Raw genomic sequence first — 17,867 nt, 5'->3', positions numbered from 1 at the left:
GTCCACAAAGCAAAACATCGACACTTCTGCTTCCTGTTCTTTGTCTCATGATTGATTTCATTTGCAATTGAAATTCCAGCACACTTAAGGTAGCTCAAAACCACTTCCTGTTTAAATGACTAATGCACTTGCCACAGCAGCTTGCAATAACCACACTGCAAACCACCAATCTGCATATTTTCATCACTGCTCCCTATAAAAAGCTGAACATTACTGAAGATGTTCATATTGGGGTGAGCTCCCTACTGCAACAGTCTCAATGATATTGGTCTCTTAACTTGTCTGTTTTTGTTTTGTTTTGTTTTTGTTTTTGTCTTTGACACTTTGGTGCCAAGACTCAGGATCATAACTTGCCTTCAGATTCTAGTCTGCTTCAGTCAGGTAGTAAGGCCACTTGGAGATTTTTGTGTTCCCCTTTTTGACTGATAACTCAGGGATCTAAAGGTAAGCTCTGATTCTGGTCCTATGTGCCAGCCTCTTGTCTGTTGGTAGCATGGTAAGAATTTGATTTTGACTTTTTTGTAATACTTAGTTGATATCTGGTCCAAGATTTTTTATTTGTTTGTTTTTGTTTTATAGTCTGATCTTTTGGTAATCTCTATAAGTGAATTAAATGGCTTACAGATATCCTACCCCTGTTGGGTAAAAGATGACAGAAAATCAAGTTTGTTACTTTTTACTTTTTGTTTATCTACTTTTCCCTATTTTGAACTCAAATCAATCAAGAACTTATATCCTTTAGGGAGACAAGAATTCTTTTTATAAGAAAAGTGAATTTTGTATTTCTGGATTTATGCCAGACCTATGGGCTAAAATTTTAGAATTGAAGCTATAAGTTCTTTGCCTCTATGTATATTTATGTGTCTTGGGTATGTAATATTTTCCTATTGTCAGATGGTATTACTAAATTAGATTGCAAAAACTGTTTACATTGAATTTATTGGAGTTACATTGGTTAATAAAATGATATAGGCTTAAGGCATACAAGCCTATAATACATCATTTGTATATTGCTGCATATTGCGTTGTGTGCTCACCACCCAGGTCATGTCTCTTCTCTTCACCATTTACGTCCTCACTTCACCTTCTCCTACCTGCCTTCCCCCATCTCCTTTGGTAATGATCATAGATTTGTCTGTCTAGGAGAGGGTTTCTTGTTTGTTTGCCTCTTTTTTGTTTTGCTTAATCCCTTCCCCCTTTTCACCCAGCCCTCCTGCCCTCTCCTCTCTGACAGCTGTCCGTCTGTCCTCTCTGAGTCTGTTTCTATTTTGTTTGTTTATTTTGTTCATTAGATTTCACACTTAAGTGAAATCATGTGGTATTTGTCTTTCTCTGACTGGCTTATTTCACTTGGCACAATACACTCCAGGTCCACCCATGCTGTGGCAAAAGAAAAGATTTCCTTCTTTTTTATGGCTGAGCTGTATTCGATCTTATAAATTATAAACATTTTTTAAAAATTTTATTTATTTATTTACCTTTTTTTTTTTTTTTTTTTAGAGAGAGGGGAAAGGAGAAAGAGAGGGAGAGAAACCTCAATGTGTGGTTGCCTCTCACGCACGCCCAACTGGGGACCTGGCATGCAACCTGGTCATGTGCCCTGACTGGGAATCGAACCAGCGACACTTGGTTCGCAGGCCGACGCTATAAACATTTTTAAATAGCACTATTCTAATTGACTTAGAGTTAAATAAGGCCTTAGGCAGACGCAATATTCCTAAGACTTCCAGATATGAAAAATTAAACTTCCAATACTTTTAGTGTGCTGAAAATATTCTTATAGGCACTAACTTAAAGGTTCTAAGAATTCAAGTTCACATAATTGAGTAAATTTTGGCAAATGAAACTAATATTATTGATGTAATAAAAACAGCTATATCTTCTGAGTTATCATCATTAGGTGTAATACAAACATATGTTTTTATTCTACTTGGACACATTCTTTCCCAACTTATGATAGTTTGATGATGTAATAAGCTGTCATTTCAGTTATTATATTTTTAAGATACCAAAAATGTAAATTTGTATTTTGTCAAATATCATTTTTCTGACACATTTTATTTATTTTCGTGTTTTTAAATTGTTGTTCTACTGCAGTTGTCTCATTTTGACAAATTTTATTTAAAAAGTAATTATGTTTATAGTATGTTAACTTGAAGATAGTTTTAAAAATTCTTTGGTAACTTAAAACCTTGGACTGATGCTAAATTGAGTTAATTAGTCAGATACTTAGAACATATCTAAGTAAGATAAAATGCCAAAGCATTGATTACTAAATATCATTTCCTTTTTCATACTTTTTACTTCCTACTTTTATGTTCTACAGAGAGGCTATATATTTGGATCTGTTAAGGGACATGTTCATTTCTGCCACATTAAGAAGTTATACTATAAGGGATATTTGTAGCTACAGAAAGTTCTGAGACAGATATTTATAAGCTCTGCTAGTCTGCTAGAAAATACTGATGTATGAAGATAGTTTACAATTTTCTACTGACAGAGACTTCCTCCTTGACCAAACTTCAGTCAGGCTCTTATGAGCCCTGCTGTAGACTAGGTCTTGACTTCAGGCTGCTAAACTCAGTTTTAGCAAATAATCCTAAGAATGCCACCCCGTCATATTTGATCAAGCTACTCATCCCTTGCCTTGAATATCTAAGACCCTGGCCTGTTAAAGTCCTGTTAAGCCAGTTTAGCAAGAACCCCCACATCCTTGATATGGAATCAAGTTCTTCTTAGTAATTTTCCATCCGCTGACCCCTCACTCTGTTCCTTGGCTGTGTGTGTCCAGCTGTCTTTGCTGGACTGGAAATTGAGCTCAGTTGCTTACTAAAAAGTCTCTTTTCCCTCCTGTAGTAGCTCGAGTAAGACCTGTCTTGCTACTTCCACAAGTATCCAGTGCATAATGTTTCTTAATACCACCTCCTGGTGTTCTCTGTGCAACCGAAGTTACTGTAGTTACAAAATTATAATTGATATATATGTGAATTAGACTTTAATAGGAGCAATAGCAGCGGAGAGAAAAATTGCACGTGCCAAGGGAGCAGGGTGTATTTTGTTAAGGAAGATGAGAACAGTTTTGTTCTGAAGTGAAATGATTAGATTCTCCAGCTGAGAAAGAGAAAAGTACATAAAAGACCTTCCTTGACAGAGAAAGTTGTAAATAGTTCATGGAAAAGAAATTTTATTTCTTATAGTCAAAATTGGCTTAGGTTTAATAATTTACTTACTAGATTTTAAATAAGAGCTTTAGTTTCAAAACTGGAACTTAATTTTTTTTTCTATTAAAAATGACTTTTTTCCCTTGGATTATTGGTTTTTAATAAAAGCTTGTAAAAGATTTCTCTTTACCTTTAGATTACTCTATCTAGAAGACAACTACTCAAGGTCTTATCAGAATACTTTTCTACATTTTGTGTCAACCTTGTCATATCCTTGATAATTTAAGAGAACAAAGATTTTCACTTAAAAGAGCTCAAGTTCTTTATAATCATATTACTGCTGTATGTCTACTTTTAAAGATATGTATTATTGTATTGTTTAAATAGATACAAAATATTGTTTCCAAGCAATCCATAATCCTACTGAGTGAAGTGTTCAGACTTCTTGACACCTTTCTATATTTTACCTTTCAAAAATCAAATATCTATTGTATTGTCAAGGAAAACAACTTAAATCTAGAGGTGAGCAAGGAAAGACACTATAAGCAAGAGTTCTGCAACAGGGAGATGCTCAAAGCCTGAGCCGGACAAGTTTCAGGCAAGGTGTGGGCCAGCGAAGTTTCCGATGCAGAGGCCTGGGCCAGGTGCCTAGGGGACGTGGAAGAGAGGGGTAATGCTGAAGCCGGTACGTGGGAGGGGTCCTTAAACTGTACCAAATATGGCACGAAGGGAAAAGCAGAGGCAGCAAAGTTGGTGTGTGATTACGTATGTGGCGCTGAAATTCTGGAGCTGACATGGAGCAAACAAGTTCAAGTGCAGGAAGTTCACACGGAGTTGAGGGCTTGGTGGTCCTCAACAGAGTCACCCACAGTTGTGTCCAGCACGAAGTTTAATCAGCTTTGTAAGTCCCTCTTCTTGTCCAAGGCAGGCTCAGAGAGACTGCCCTTGAACAGTGTGGAGATAAGAAATATGTCACACAAGAGATGCTGAATCATCAGCATTTCTCCGTGATGTCCCTAGAGGACCAGTGAACCCTACGTTTTGTGTGTTGGCAAAGGCCAGTCGTTTCAGTGTCCATTAGGCCACGCATCTTAAAACTAGGATCCCTAAAATAAAAGAAATTAAAAAAATGTTAATACAAAGAGAAGTAGTAAAGTAAAGAGCCTGAAGTTGAACCCTAAGGCTATCTAGTCCAGGGAATTTCAAGAGCTTGGCGGATGAAACCAATTAATTATGGAGCACAGCTTTTTGCACCATATTATGCTGTCCAGCATCTAAGTTAGTTCTCTGATGAGGGTATACATGACCGGAGCATTTCACCAAACTTCCTAGTGACCCAGACAGCAGCCTGCCAAGGGATAAATTGACCCATCCATGGTCTACTGCAGTGATAAGTCCTTCTTAGGTTTATAATGAGTTCTCAGGCTTTAGCCTGTAGCATTTCCTCAAATTCTGAGGGAAAGGGCCAATTACAAAGCAATCCAAAGTCCCAGTAAGGCTCTGGGCAGTCAGGTTTCAGATCTCAATGACTTAAAGTCAAGAAAAGGGAGAAAAGGTAGACTGATTGAAGCCAGGTATTGAAGGAAATTGAAAGAATTGAAAGATTTTGTAAGAGTTAACAATGTATGCAATGTTAACAGATCCAGATCCAATTTAAATAGGTATCCAAACTAGTTTATCCATAGCGAAGAGGAAGTCAATTAAGTATTTATCAGAAAAGACAGAGTTTCCATATCAATTAAATACCTGTAATTTACAGAGAGGTGCAAAATGGCTCAAAGACAATGAATAGGATCAGAATCTGATCATTCAGAAGAGTGTGCTAGAGTTTCCCATTGAAACACAAAATTTCTCTCTATGGTCTCTCTGCCCCTTTGGGTCAAAGAAAATCTAAAACAAAATTATTCTCGATCACAAAATAAGGCTGGTCTCATTGGATGTGGCCTGGTCATTTGCATAGATGCACCAAGAATGACAATTCGCCACATACGTCTTAGATTTGCTTTGCTGGAAGTTCCCATAAAGAATCTCAGATTGGACTTTGCAAAACCTCTTAAGGATAGGAAGCCAAGCCAAGCGTTCACCATCACTCTTCACCTGCAGTACCCAGGGAAATGGTGGGAATTCCTCTCTTCCTGAGGCCCCCAAAAGAGCTTAAGTTTCCTGAGCCTGCCAGGAACTGACTGACCCTTCTTCACTCACCTGTGAGGCTGGGAACTCTGTGAAGCCAGTTACCAGGCCAGTCTTCCCAAGAGAGACTTTGTAAGCATTGGCCACACCAAGTCAAACTTAGTTCCTAGACGCATCTGGTCATATGTGATTAAATGAGCATCATTCTCAAATATGACATTATAGGCAAAGCCTTGGTTGCATAACCAATGTTTCCTGTTATGTCCTATTAACAAGGTGGACGGTCTCCCGTTGAATCTATGCAAATAACTACGTTGCCGTGAAAATAAGAAGACTCAGTAAGAGTTTCAGAATTGTGGGAAGGTGAGTCAGGGTAGAACAGATGAATGTTTCATTTCTGTTTACAAGAGCACAGTCTGCTAAATTGTTATAAGTAATAGATTGCTTAATAGAAAGCAGTTCCTTATATCCAGAAAATGGAACATTAATGCATCTGTACTATTCCAAACAAAGTCCATATTCATTTAGTTTAATTAGTTCACTCAGTCCTCTGCCATCAAACCTGCCTCACTCTATCTTGGATTAGCAGTCTCATAAATTTTTCTTCTTCTCAACTGAAGTTCTGGAAATCCTGACTTAGCCTACTAATAATCAAAGTTAGTTAAACAATGCCATCGGGATCCTGGGACTCCAAGACTGTAGTTTCTGGTTGAAGACGAAGCACTCAGGCTGATTGCTGATCTGCAAGTGCTCTTTGCGAAGCATCCGAGTAAAACACTAAACTATCTGTAGATGACAGAAGACTTAAAATGATCACGCTTAACGGATGTTTGACAATTTTCAAAAGTGAAAAGTTTGATGACAGTTTGCTATAAAAACAATACAATAGATAAGGAAATGTGACCCTTAGAGTCAGGCCAAAGAGTTTTAAGCAAAATAAGCACAAATGTGATGATTAATTTTATTTTCAAAGAAGAGCAGATATGACATCCAATTTATAAAAATAGAGGTACATATTCTTTACAGAAAAAATGTCAGATGTAATAATACTGAAATGTAATATGCCATATATCAAGCCTATAGTTTGAATAAAGCAACGATATATCTAGATTATAAAACAAAGAGTTTCAGTAAGCCTGTATAAATTTAAGAAAAACATATCTAATTAGAATAAAAGTATATTTTTGTGAGGTTGATAATTCAGAAGACATAGATGTATTTATGAAATCAATAATATCAAACTAGTCTCATTTGCCAAAGATTTACTTATCTCATGTGAGCTTCAATTTTTAAAACATTTTGGTATCTTTATGTAAGAAAACTTTTTCTTTTACATTGTATATATATATATATAGAAATTTAATTTTCTTAATTTCTGAGAATTTCAGGAGTATTTAAAATTAGAGCCTCTTATTTATCTCTTAGCCATTATAAAAGGTGATTTTTAAAGGAATTTTATAGTATAATGTGGTAATACAATTTGTAGGTAGAAAAATATCACACATGCATTATACACACACACACACACACACACACACTAAGGACACAGATAGAGAACTTATAGCTTTAATTTTAAAATTTTAGCCACAGTTTAGGCATAACCCCAAAATACACAACTCTGCCTCCTATAAAAGAGGTGACTCTCATCCCTGCCTCCCTTTTACATTTTTACAGAGATGATATTCCTCGCAGATGGGGCAAATTGAAGTAGCTTGCTCAATGTGAGGCTGAAGCATCTTTGCCAGTATTTGTGGAGGAGCCCTTTAAGATGTCCTTTGCCAGGATGTGCAGTCCTATGGAGGTTGTGGGCTAAATTTCAGGAGGGGGACAGAGCAGAGATCAAGCAGCCATCTGGTGTCCCCAAAGTCCCTTTGAGTGGAAACGTTACCCAGCCCGTTTCCTGATATCTTCTGCCACCTCAGACTGTTGCTTTCGGTGTCTCTGAGCCCCTCGGGGGCCCTAACAGTGTTAGAGGAGCTGAAATCTTGAGTGATACAAGGCGGGTGCAGGGCTGGAGTAAGAAAGAAAAAGCAAAGATCTGGCAAGGATGGACAGAGGAGGGGGGTATTTAGAGGTGATAAAGCGGGAGACCAAAGGATTCAAGGAGCTTAAGGGTGGGAAGGAGGATAAAGGAGAAGCTGGGAGGGTGGGAGATGAGAGAAGATAGGTCTCAGACGTTGTCGAGGCAGGAAAGTGGTCTTCGAGAGAAACAACAGACACTCTTGTGGGAGAGACACTTCTCTGTTGCTTCGGACCAGACACTACAAGCAGTTCATTGTTTGGCTTAGATCCTGGTGTCAGGGCATTCAGCAGCTGCGCTCAGAATGAGCCATGAGGGACTACATTTCAGGAAAGGAAACGAAAGGAGGAGACGCCAAGGTCCCCAAAGAGGCCATTGAAATTGTAAGTGGTCATTAGTAAAGTTCTGCCATTTTGAAGAAACGGGGTGAAATTAGAACTATACTGATGGAGGACACACCCAAGAATGAAGGGATCTGAGGGGCAGTGATTAGATTGACAGTCTCCCACGATAACACCTATTGGCACTAAGACCTTAAGACTTAAGCGCAGGTATAACTTCCGGGGACAGAGTCGGGGGCTTCAACCACACTCAAAAAAAGACAAAAATAAAGGAAAATAAAGCCAAGTCTTTACCATGCTACAACAGACAAACACTTGGAACGCTGTGTTAGGAGTTATCACTTACCAGTGTGAATCCCGATCTCCCAGCCAGAAAAGGAACTAATAAAATGGCCTTAATGCTTGGGCGAAAAAAGCAGGGTCAGAGGGCTAGTCATCACTCCATCAGTCATGGTGTCATTACTGTTAAAGAAAAAAAAAAAAAAAGCAATCTGGATGTTAGTATGAAAGACTTCAGTAAAAGAATACAGTGCAATAGGAGAGGGGGAGTGTTATAATAGAAAGATGCCCAGAGACTAAGTCAGAAATGTCACAGGGAAGCAATGGTTGGGCAAGTCTTTTAAACGCAGAGATGGCTGCAGAATGTGGGTAGGGGGATGGTGGTAAGGCTGGAGGTGGGAGGAGTATTTTGACACTTTAAAAGCCTCCTGAACAAAAAAGTCAAAACAGGAAATGTTGGTTGTGGTTAGGTACAAGGGCTGGGTCTGTACCTAAGATGCAGCAAACAAGTTCAAAGGCAGGAAGTTCTCATAGAATTGAGGGCCTTGCTGCCCTAATGGTTGTCAAGTTCAAAGTTTCATTAGGCTTGTCCCACCTAAAATTGCCTTTGCAATTTCCCAGAGGGTCCCTGGAAAATCACCAAGATTTGTTCTTTCACGTTGTAAAAAGAGAAATGTTAGAAATAGGGTTACTATGTTACCGATGATGAGTTGCATTAAAGATATTCTCAAATCAAAAGAAATGCTTCCTGTCCTAGATTAAATGTGTATGGGTAAAATGTTACTAACATAAATATTTAAACACTTGTATTTTGTATGAGAAAGTTCTAGAGAATTGTCAATGTTTTTGCTGAACATGATTTGTTTCTATTTACTCAAGTCCTGGTGTTGCTTTGCCTATAAGACAAATGCAGTATAGTGTTATTAGTCACAATTTCAGTTACTTTTTAAACCATGAACTTAGTTGTAACTTTTTTAAGTTGAATCTAGTATATTGCAGGCCAGTAGTTTTCTATTGGGAATTGGCAACACTTATCTGTGGAGTTTCATAAATCTATTGATGTTCAAAACCAATTCCAGATGTACTGAATCAATCTGAATCAATTTACTTGATAATTTTTTTTTCATAGATACAGTGCAAAATTTTATTATTCTTGTAGGTTAAAAAAATCTACGGTGGGATATGTTCTTTGAGATGAATGAGCAAAGAGGAATGAGGTTGTGAAGATGGGAAGGATGATTAGAAAGTGTTTTCTGGGGAAAACACTGCCTGTCATTTCCTGGGACACCTGGCTGCTCCCTCATTACTTGATAATCTTGATATATTCTCATTATATTCTAACAATGTGCTAAATATATATGACATCTAGAGTCTCAGGATTTTTATGTATTATGTCTGAACATGTTTTCTCTGTGAAGACTTGTTCTTCCATTTTCATAAACTAGATGTAATATCCACCTTTTTTGAAAATACTTAAATATTTATGTTTATAGATATTTTGTATAAAATTGTATTAGATTGACCTTATTGTGCATGTCATGGAAACAACCAGATACACTTGTTAATTGTATTATTCTTGTAACAAACACTCTTTTGAAAAATATCAGTAAGTAAACAATCGCAATTTTTAGTCTTTTGACATCTACAGATATCTTGTTTGTGAGCTTTGCTTTATTTATTCCTGATGCCTCCACAATGTCGCTTGCAATCAGTTAGAGGGCAGAGGGTTCCATATTCAACAAAGAAAGCTGATCTTAGAGCCTGGTGGGAAAGGACTGTGCTGGGTGCTCTTGGGTACCGGCTTCTGATGGCATTGCTTAAACAACTATAAAATCATGCCAGTGGACCAAGTCTGGACTTCCAAACCTCTACTGGAAAGCAGATGTCTTCATGAAACGACTGACCCGAGCTCAAGTGGAACAAGAGTTAATTACATAGGACTGAATGAACTAAATGAATAAGAACTTCGTTTGGAATAGTGCAGATCCATTAACATTCTATATTCTGGATATAAGGAACTGCTTTCTTTTAAGCGATCTATCACTCATAATAGTTTAACGGACTGTGCTCTTATAAACAGAAATGAAACATTCATCTGTTCTACCCTGACTCACCTTCCCACAATTCTGAAACTCTTACTGAGTCTTCTTATTTTCATGGCAACGTAGTTATTTGCATAGATTCAACAGGAGACCATCCACCTTGTTAATAGGACATAACAGGAAACATTGGTTATGCAACCAAGGCTTTGCCTATAATGTCATATTTGAGAATGATGCTCATTTAATCACACATGACCAGATGCGTCTAGGAACTAAGTTTGACTTGGTGTGGCCAATGCTTACAAAGTCTCTCTTGGGAAGACTGGCCTGGTAACTGGCTTCACAGAGTTCCCAGCCTCACAGGTGAGTGAAGAAGGGTCAGTCAGTTCCTGGCAGGCTCAGGAAACTTAAGCTCTTTTGGGGGCCTCAGGAAGAGAGGAATTCCCACCATTTCCCTGGGTACTGCAGGTGAAGAGTGATGGTGAACGCTTGGCTTGGCTTCCTATCCTTAAGAGGCTTTGCAAAGTCCAATCTGAGATTCTTTATGGGAATTTCCAGCAAAGCAAATCTAAGACCTATGTGGTGAATTGTCATTCTTGGTGCATCTATGCAAATGACCAGGCCACATCCAATGAGACCAGCCTTATTTTGTGATCGAGAATAATCTTGTTTTAGATTTTCTTTGACCCGAAGGGGCAGAGAGACCATAGAGAGAAATTTTGTGTTTCAATGGGAAACTCTAGCATGCTCTTCTGAATGATCAGATTCTGATCCTGTTCATTGTCTTTGAGCTATCATGCACGTCTCTGTAAATTGCAGTTGACCGATCCATATGCAAACTTTGTCTTATCTGGTAACCAAGCTTTCTCTTTCACTGTGGAAAAATGTTATTTTTTGTATTGAACTGGATTCTCTCCCCTTGCAGGGGTGGTCCATCCTTACAAGAGTTTCAGTTCTTCCAGACTCCTTCAATATCTGACTACAAACTAACCTAAGCTTCCAAAATAAGCTTTCCAATTTTTCTCCCTTCTTGATGTGGAGTCACTGAGAACTAGAACCTAACTTCCAGAGCCTTATTGGGACTCTAAGATTGCCTTGTAGCTGGTCCTTGCGCTCAGGATCTGAAGAGGCATTGCAAGCTCAAACATGAAGTCTCGTTAGAAGCCTAGAACTAAGATTCATCATTTCAGTGGACAATTCTGGTGAAATCCTTGGGTCACTCATGCCCTGATTAAAGAAGTAACCAATCGTTGGACAATATCGCCTATGCAGCTGACATCATAACTTCAAAAAATTCTGTGAATGGTAAGAGACTAAATATACAAACAGGCAATGGCAAGACCACATATAAAAATAAAACTCTGACACACATCCTCTATAGCAACCAGTCTAACAATCCAACTACAACCTCAAATCATGACCTGGTCAATAATTGCCAGCTTCCCTGATTTTTGCCCCTACTTCTAACTTAGGACCACCACAGAAAGCCAACTATGCATTCCTTACAAATTATATAATAGGACCCACTTCTAGTGAGCCTGCTTCCAGCTTCTGCAGGCCAATGGACTCCAGGTAGGGCCTACCTGAAGCCTTCCCTTTTTCCTACTAGAGCTTTCTCATTACTCTACATGCATTTGAATTTCTGCCACAACTTAGTCCTGGAAAAACTGTCAAGGTAGGACCCAAAGCCTCAATGGCACTTGGAACAGGTGCAGATGGATTTCATCCAGCTTCCAACATCTATGGGACTTGAATATGTTTTAGTTATTGCATATACATTTTCTTGGTGGGCTGAAGTGTTTTCTTGCTGAAAAGCTACAGCCCTTTTGAGCAATAAAAAGCTGCTTCATTTTGTGTTTTCAACTCGTGGAACCCCAACTTTTATATCAAGTGATTGGGAGTACACAATTAACAGAAACCATTACAAAAGATGTAATTCTGTTGAGACATTACTCCCTACTCAAAAACTGTACTGTCCTTATGACCTGAAATTTCCTGAAAAGGTTGAAAAGACCAATGGCAATCCTTAAATAAAAATTAACAAAACTGTCAGAAACCCTTGAGTTCCCTTGACCAAAAGTATTCTCACTAGCTCTCATGGCCATTCTCTCCGGACACATTGATTATTCCTTTATGAATTAGAGACTAGAAGGTCCATGTATTTGGGGATTACACTCCAGTATTAGACACCACTCTACTGCATGGCTATATGGAAAAAATATTGCAAGGGACCCTTGTACCATATCCAGTTCTTTCACCAGTGGGGTTAGGATACCTTTCCAAGATATTTTCCTAAACCATTTCTTCATCATCTTCAAATAGGATATTTCATTTATTGGAAGAGACATCATAGGAAAACAGCTGCTCTTGACCTCATTGGAAGGGACCTTATCAGGTACTGTAAACAACAAATGTAGCAAATGCAGCAGTGAAATGCCAGAGTCAATGCTTGGATTTGTGTTTAACAGCTGAAGAAGTAACTCAAGAGTTCCACACAATTGGAAGGCTACTCCAGCAGGGCACTTCCAATTGAGGACACTCAGAGACCTTGTAGATACAGCTGGTGTTTAGAACAAGCAGATGACTTCAGACACTGAACAGCTTCTGCCCAAGATGCTGGAGTAGGACCTCTGTCTGATTCCTGTTTTGTTTTGAATCTATCTGCTAATCATCATTCTTCTGTTCATTTTGTATAGACCCTTGGTTATTAACCACATATAATAGCAATGTCTCTCTTTTTTTCCCCTCCTTGCATAATTGTTAGGTCAGAACATATTTATTTTAATGCCATTCTTAAATTAAACCAAACAGTAGCCACTGTCCTCAGTCTTACTGTTGGCTGGATATGCCATCCATCACTGGATCCCATTATAAAAATTCTGGGCAATTCCAATATCATCAGATGGGGCCATAAGGAGATATAGCTGATGGCATTTCTACTTGAACCTAATGGAAAATGATATTAAACAAATCAACTGGCAAATTATTTTACCAATTATTACAATCTACTGATCATACATTGTGTAATTCTGATCTCATGTCATACCTACCTCCTTTCTTTCCTAGATCTCCAAGTGTCCCTATTGAGTACTACTCTTTCTGTGACCAAAATGCCTGGTTCTGTTTGCTTCAGACTCTGCCAAATGTAAGTGTTGGTGTCTGACTCCCTTGCTGTATAGCAAGCTATAAATAAATAGTCTTTGCTTATTTTTACAAGGGTGGTTTTTATTTCTTTTTACAGCAGTGCTGCTTAGTCAAAAAATTTTTTTTTTTCATACTAACCTCTTGGAATCCACTAGACTTGTGTTCCACAGGATATGACTCAAACTTTTATATTAATATTTCTTTTTTTTTTTCATTTCAGGAATCCATTTAATATGCACAGACTTTAAAATTCTAAAACAACTGACTTGTGCTACGACCTTTCAATAGATGGTCCAACTTATTTTACAGAAACAACACCACCCAGAGTCCTGGAAAGACTGTTAATTAGATCCTGCTTAATCTCATTCAGGAGTTTTATACTTGTCTCTTAATTGTTAGGAACTTATTATATTCATTAATACTGAACAAAAGGAAGGAAGGACTGACTATGTTGAACCTTACCTACGTTCCGTATTCCTGGAAAACAGTAATGCTTAAGAAATGCCTTATGTTTAGGGCTGGGAAGGATGGGATTTTTTTCTTGAGGTGATGAAAATGTTTTCCAACTTGACTGTAGTGATGGTTTCAACTTGTAATTGCAATAAAAATTATTGTAGTGCACATTTAAATGAGTGAATTGTAACGTATGTAAATTAGATCTCAATAAAACTGTTTCCCCCAAACAAACAAACAAACAGAAAAAAACCCCAGATGACCCATGTTTGCAGGTGTTTAGCTCTTTGGAAGCCTGTTTATGGAACATAAGAAGTTGAGAGCCCATCTTGAACTATCTTTGTTTCTTTGAATTCAAACTGCCAACATTTTCAACAATGTGACTCTTAAAAATTTTGTGGGCTTTCTAGGAATCTGATGAGAGGTTCACTCTATGCCCCAAAGCCACTTTCATAATTATTTTTGAGTTAGATCTTCATCTAATTCTGAGTTTTAAAATTTCTGATCATTCTGTGGATCGGTTGCGAGAATACATGTTGATTTTGCCTGGATTCACTGGAAGGTGCAAAATACTTCACTCACGTGTTTGGCAGCTGGCTTGTGGCTGAGATTCTTGATTTTCTCTACATGGCCTCTCATTTCAAGTTAGCTAATTCATCCGCCTTTCATGGCTGCCTCCAAGGGAAGTTTTCTAGGAGAGCCAAAGCAGAAGATGCAAGGACTCCTAAAGCCTGAGTCCAGAAGTTGCATTCTGTCATTTCTGTCACCTTCCACAGGTCAAAATGAGTTATAGGCTAGCCTAGATCAAGAGGATGCAGACACAAACTTCACAGCTGGATGGGAGTCAAAGTCACATTACAGTATAACTATGACTCACTGAGACAGGAGGAGTTCTGCACATCAAATAATATATCATTCACAATATATAAGAATTTTGGACTTTATCCTTTAGTCATTGGACCATCTCTGAAAGTTATGAATAGCAGGGAAATTATATAGCCAGTCTGAGTTTCAGAAAGATGGCTCTGAAGGCAGTGTGGAAAATTAAGTCAAGAGGGAAAAGATTGAACTTAGGCAAAATGTATTAAGAAGAATAATAAAATAGTCTACTGTACTCAGAAAAGTGTAAGACACTGAAGGAAGAAATTGAAGAAGATATAAATAAATGGAAGCATATACCTTGCTATCAAATAGGAAGAATTAATATTGTTAAAATGCCTATACTACCCTAAGCAATCTATAGACTCAATGCAATTCCTATCAAAATATCAATGATATATTTTACAGAACTAGAACAAATAATCCAAAAATTTATATGGAACCACAGAAGACCCTGAATAACCACAGCACTCTTGAGAAAAAAGAACAAAGTTGAAGGACTCATGCTCTCTGCTATCAAACTGTATTACAAGGCCATAGTGGTCAAAACAGGATCGTATTGGCATAAAAACAGACATATAGATCAGTGGAACAGAATAGAAAGCCCAGAAATAAACCTACATCTGTAGGGTCAATAATATTTGACAAAGGAGGCAAAAACATACAATGGGATAAGGATAGTCTATTCAATAAATTGTGTTGGGAAAATTAGACAGATAAAGAAAATAAAATAACACTGTGCCACCTTCTTACACCATACACAAGAATAAACTCAAAATGAATTAGCAACTTAAATATAAGACTCAAAACCATAAAAATCCTAGAAGAAAACATAGGCAGTAAAATCTTGGCCATGTCTCTTAGTAATATTTTTTCTGATATATCTCCTTGGGCAAAGGAAACAAGAACAACAACAAAAAACAAGAGTTTTGAACAGGAAAATAAACCATCAACAAAATGAAAAGATAACACATTGAACAGGAAGCTATATTTGCCAATGATACATCTGAAAGGTGTTAATATTCAAAATTTATATAAAACTTATACAATTCAACATCAAAAAACAAATAAATCAATTTAAAATTGGGCAAAGGACCTGAAGGGACAGGTCTCTAAAGAGAACATACAGATGGCCAAGGCACATAGGAAAAAGTGCTCAACGTCACTGATCATCAGAGAAATGCAAATTAAAACCTCAATGAGGTATCACCTCACACCTGTCAGAATGGCTACCATCAATAAGTCAACAAGCCTTGGAAAGGATGTGGAGTAAAGGGAAGAATCAGGCATTGTAAGTGGAAATGCAGATTGGTGCATCCACATTGGAATTAAAAAATAAAATGAAAAAAAATTAAAAAAAGGATAGTTGGAGATGATAAAGGCTTAAACAGGACTTGAACAAGGAGATATCTTAGACATTTTTGAATTTGACTCAGCATCCAACAGTTTCAAGATTTTATATAGCATGAACATTTACTCTGCCATGACTAAATGTATGTATAATAAGCTATGCATCACATTCTTAACAACATAGTTACCCAGCAGCTGACACAGGCTGATGGGTTGAGTGTAGATGGACGGAAAAGGGGAGGAATAAAAGAAGGATGCTAGGTTTCTGGCTGAAGCAACCTCCAGTGGTGCTGTTTACGAAGATGGGAAAGATTCAGATCTGAGGTCCAGGACATAGAAATGAGGAGAGCAAGTCATGCTCTCGTACATTTTGAAAACCCTACAGTACATTCAAATGTGGCGGCGGTGTGGACGCCTGGCCCTCTCCCAGAACCAATGATATAAAAATCTCTTGAGTGATAGTCTGGGTCATTTTTTACTCTTCCGTAGATGACAGTGTAGCCAGTGCCAAGAATGCTGGTGCTGATCGTGTGATCTGGAAGATGGTTGGACAAACAGGCTTTAGAGGCAGAGAAGAGCCTTTCCATTTTAGACATGAGAAAAAGAGGACATGCACCGGCTGAACTGAGATCCAGGAATCCTGAATTCTAGCCTCAGCTCTGCGACCTTGCAGAAATCCCTTCCCGTTTCAGCCTGACTTTGCTCCCCTGTTAAAGGAAGAGATTGGACTAGATGAGCTATCGCTTGGTCAACCGTTCCCTGCACAACTGGGGATCCCTGGTCTTTGACAATACACTCTGGGTGGCACACAAATTGGAACCTCAATACTGCTATTCCCCAACTCTGTGACCCTAGGTAAGTTACTCAACTTCTCTTATGATCGATTTCCTTAGAGAAAAAGTAGATGAAATACACCCATCACTTGAGTCAGTAAAAAGTTTAAACAAACTAATATTTTATAGTACTTAGCTTGATAACTCTCACCTGAAAGCTGATCAATAAAAGTAGCTATGATTATTATGTCCCTTTATGTTCTTTCTATTTAACTTATTAATCCAGAGTTCCAGGGAAATCAAGAAAAGAGCACCTAGAAAGTAGACTTCGTTGATTTTACACGTTTGGCTAATTTCTCTATAGGTTCACATGGCCGTATGTCCCCCGATGCTTGAATGAAAAGTGGAGATCACAAAACCTTCACAATCAGCACAGCTAATTACCATTCATCCTCCACCCTCAGAATCTCGAGTACGGTCCTTGACTAATGGAATTATCCCTGAGAGCTTTCCAAAGCATTTTCAGGACAAAATCTTTATTTATAAAAGAGGAGAACAAGTCTCCCGTAAGAACACAGGACTTCCTTTGGAAAAGACAACAGTGATAAGTGTTTCCCTCACTTGTAACAATGTCACCATCCCCAAACTTACCCAGAAACACCTCTTATGTCTGGAAACGCCCACTGCCAGAGAGCTTGTTTGCACTCTTTGCAGGGAAGGGAACACATTTATTGTGGGAAGCCCTGTGCTGTGCTTTCTCTGTTAAATTTTTAACAGCCAGAGGGCATTTTGAATGCATAGACTCTTTTGACCCCTTTAAAAATTACTTCTTAAGCTGGGTGGTGGGGGCATGTACAGATACTTATTTTGTTATTCCATACTTTTCCTGTGTCTAATAGATTTCATAATTCTTTTTGTTTTGGCAACAGTATTTGCTGTATGAATTCAGTCTTGCAAAGAACTCTGCTGCGTCTTGGTGCTACATTCAGCCTCTCTTGCGCCTTATTTTAGTTTTCCACACATATTTTTGCTGGGAGAGAATTACTAAATTGGTTGTATCTTTCAGTAAAATTTCCCGTTATTCTTTTTTAAAAAATCCCTAATTGTTCAAAGTGGAGAAGAGGGTTTTACAAAAACGTTTTTCTGATCATTTAAAATTTCTTATTAACATATTATAAGAAATGTAAAAATATTTTATACATAGAAATGTAGAGTATGTAGAATATAGAAATAACTATAGAAATATTTTTTAAAAGTCATGAAGTAATCTTTACAACAATTAACCCATGTGAAGC

General features: G+C 37.8%; 1 long non-coding RNA gene across 1 annotated transcript; it reads left to right on the top strand.

Annotated features, from left to right (window-relative positions):
- Positions 1-243: 243 nt before the first annotated feature.
- LOC150003989 (uncharacterized) lies at positions 244-13,113 on the top strand. Its single transcript, XR_016512254.1, has 3 exons — positions 244-444; positions 12,296-12,368; positions 13,040-13,113. It is a non-coding gene; the product is annotated as an uncharacterized LOC150003989 (long non-coding RNA).
- Positions 13,114-17,867: the final 4,754 nt, after the last annotated feature.

The sequence above is a fragment of the Furipterus horrens genome, unplaced genomic scaffold, assembly GCF_987537825.1.
Source record: "Furipterus horrens unplaced genomic scaffold, mFurHor1.1.pri manual_scaffold_7, whole genome shotgun sequence".
Taxonomy (NCBI): Eukaryota; Metazoa; Chordata; class Mammalia; order Chiroptera; family Furipteridae; genus Furipterus; species Furipterus horrens.
This window is presented reverse-complemented; position numbering and strand designations above follow the sequence as displayed.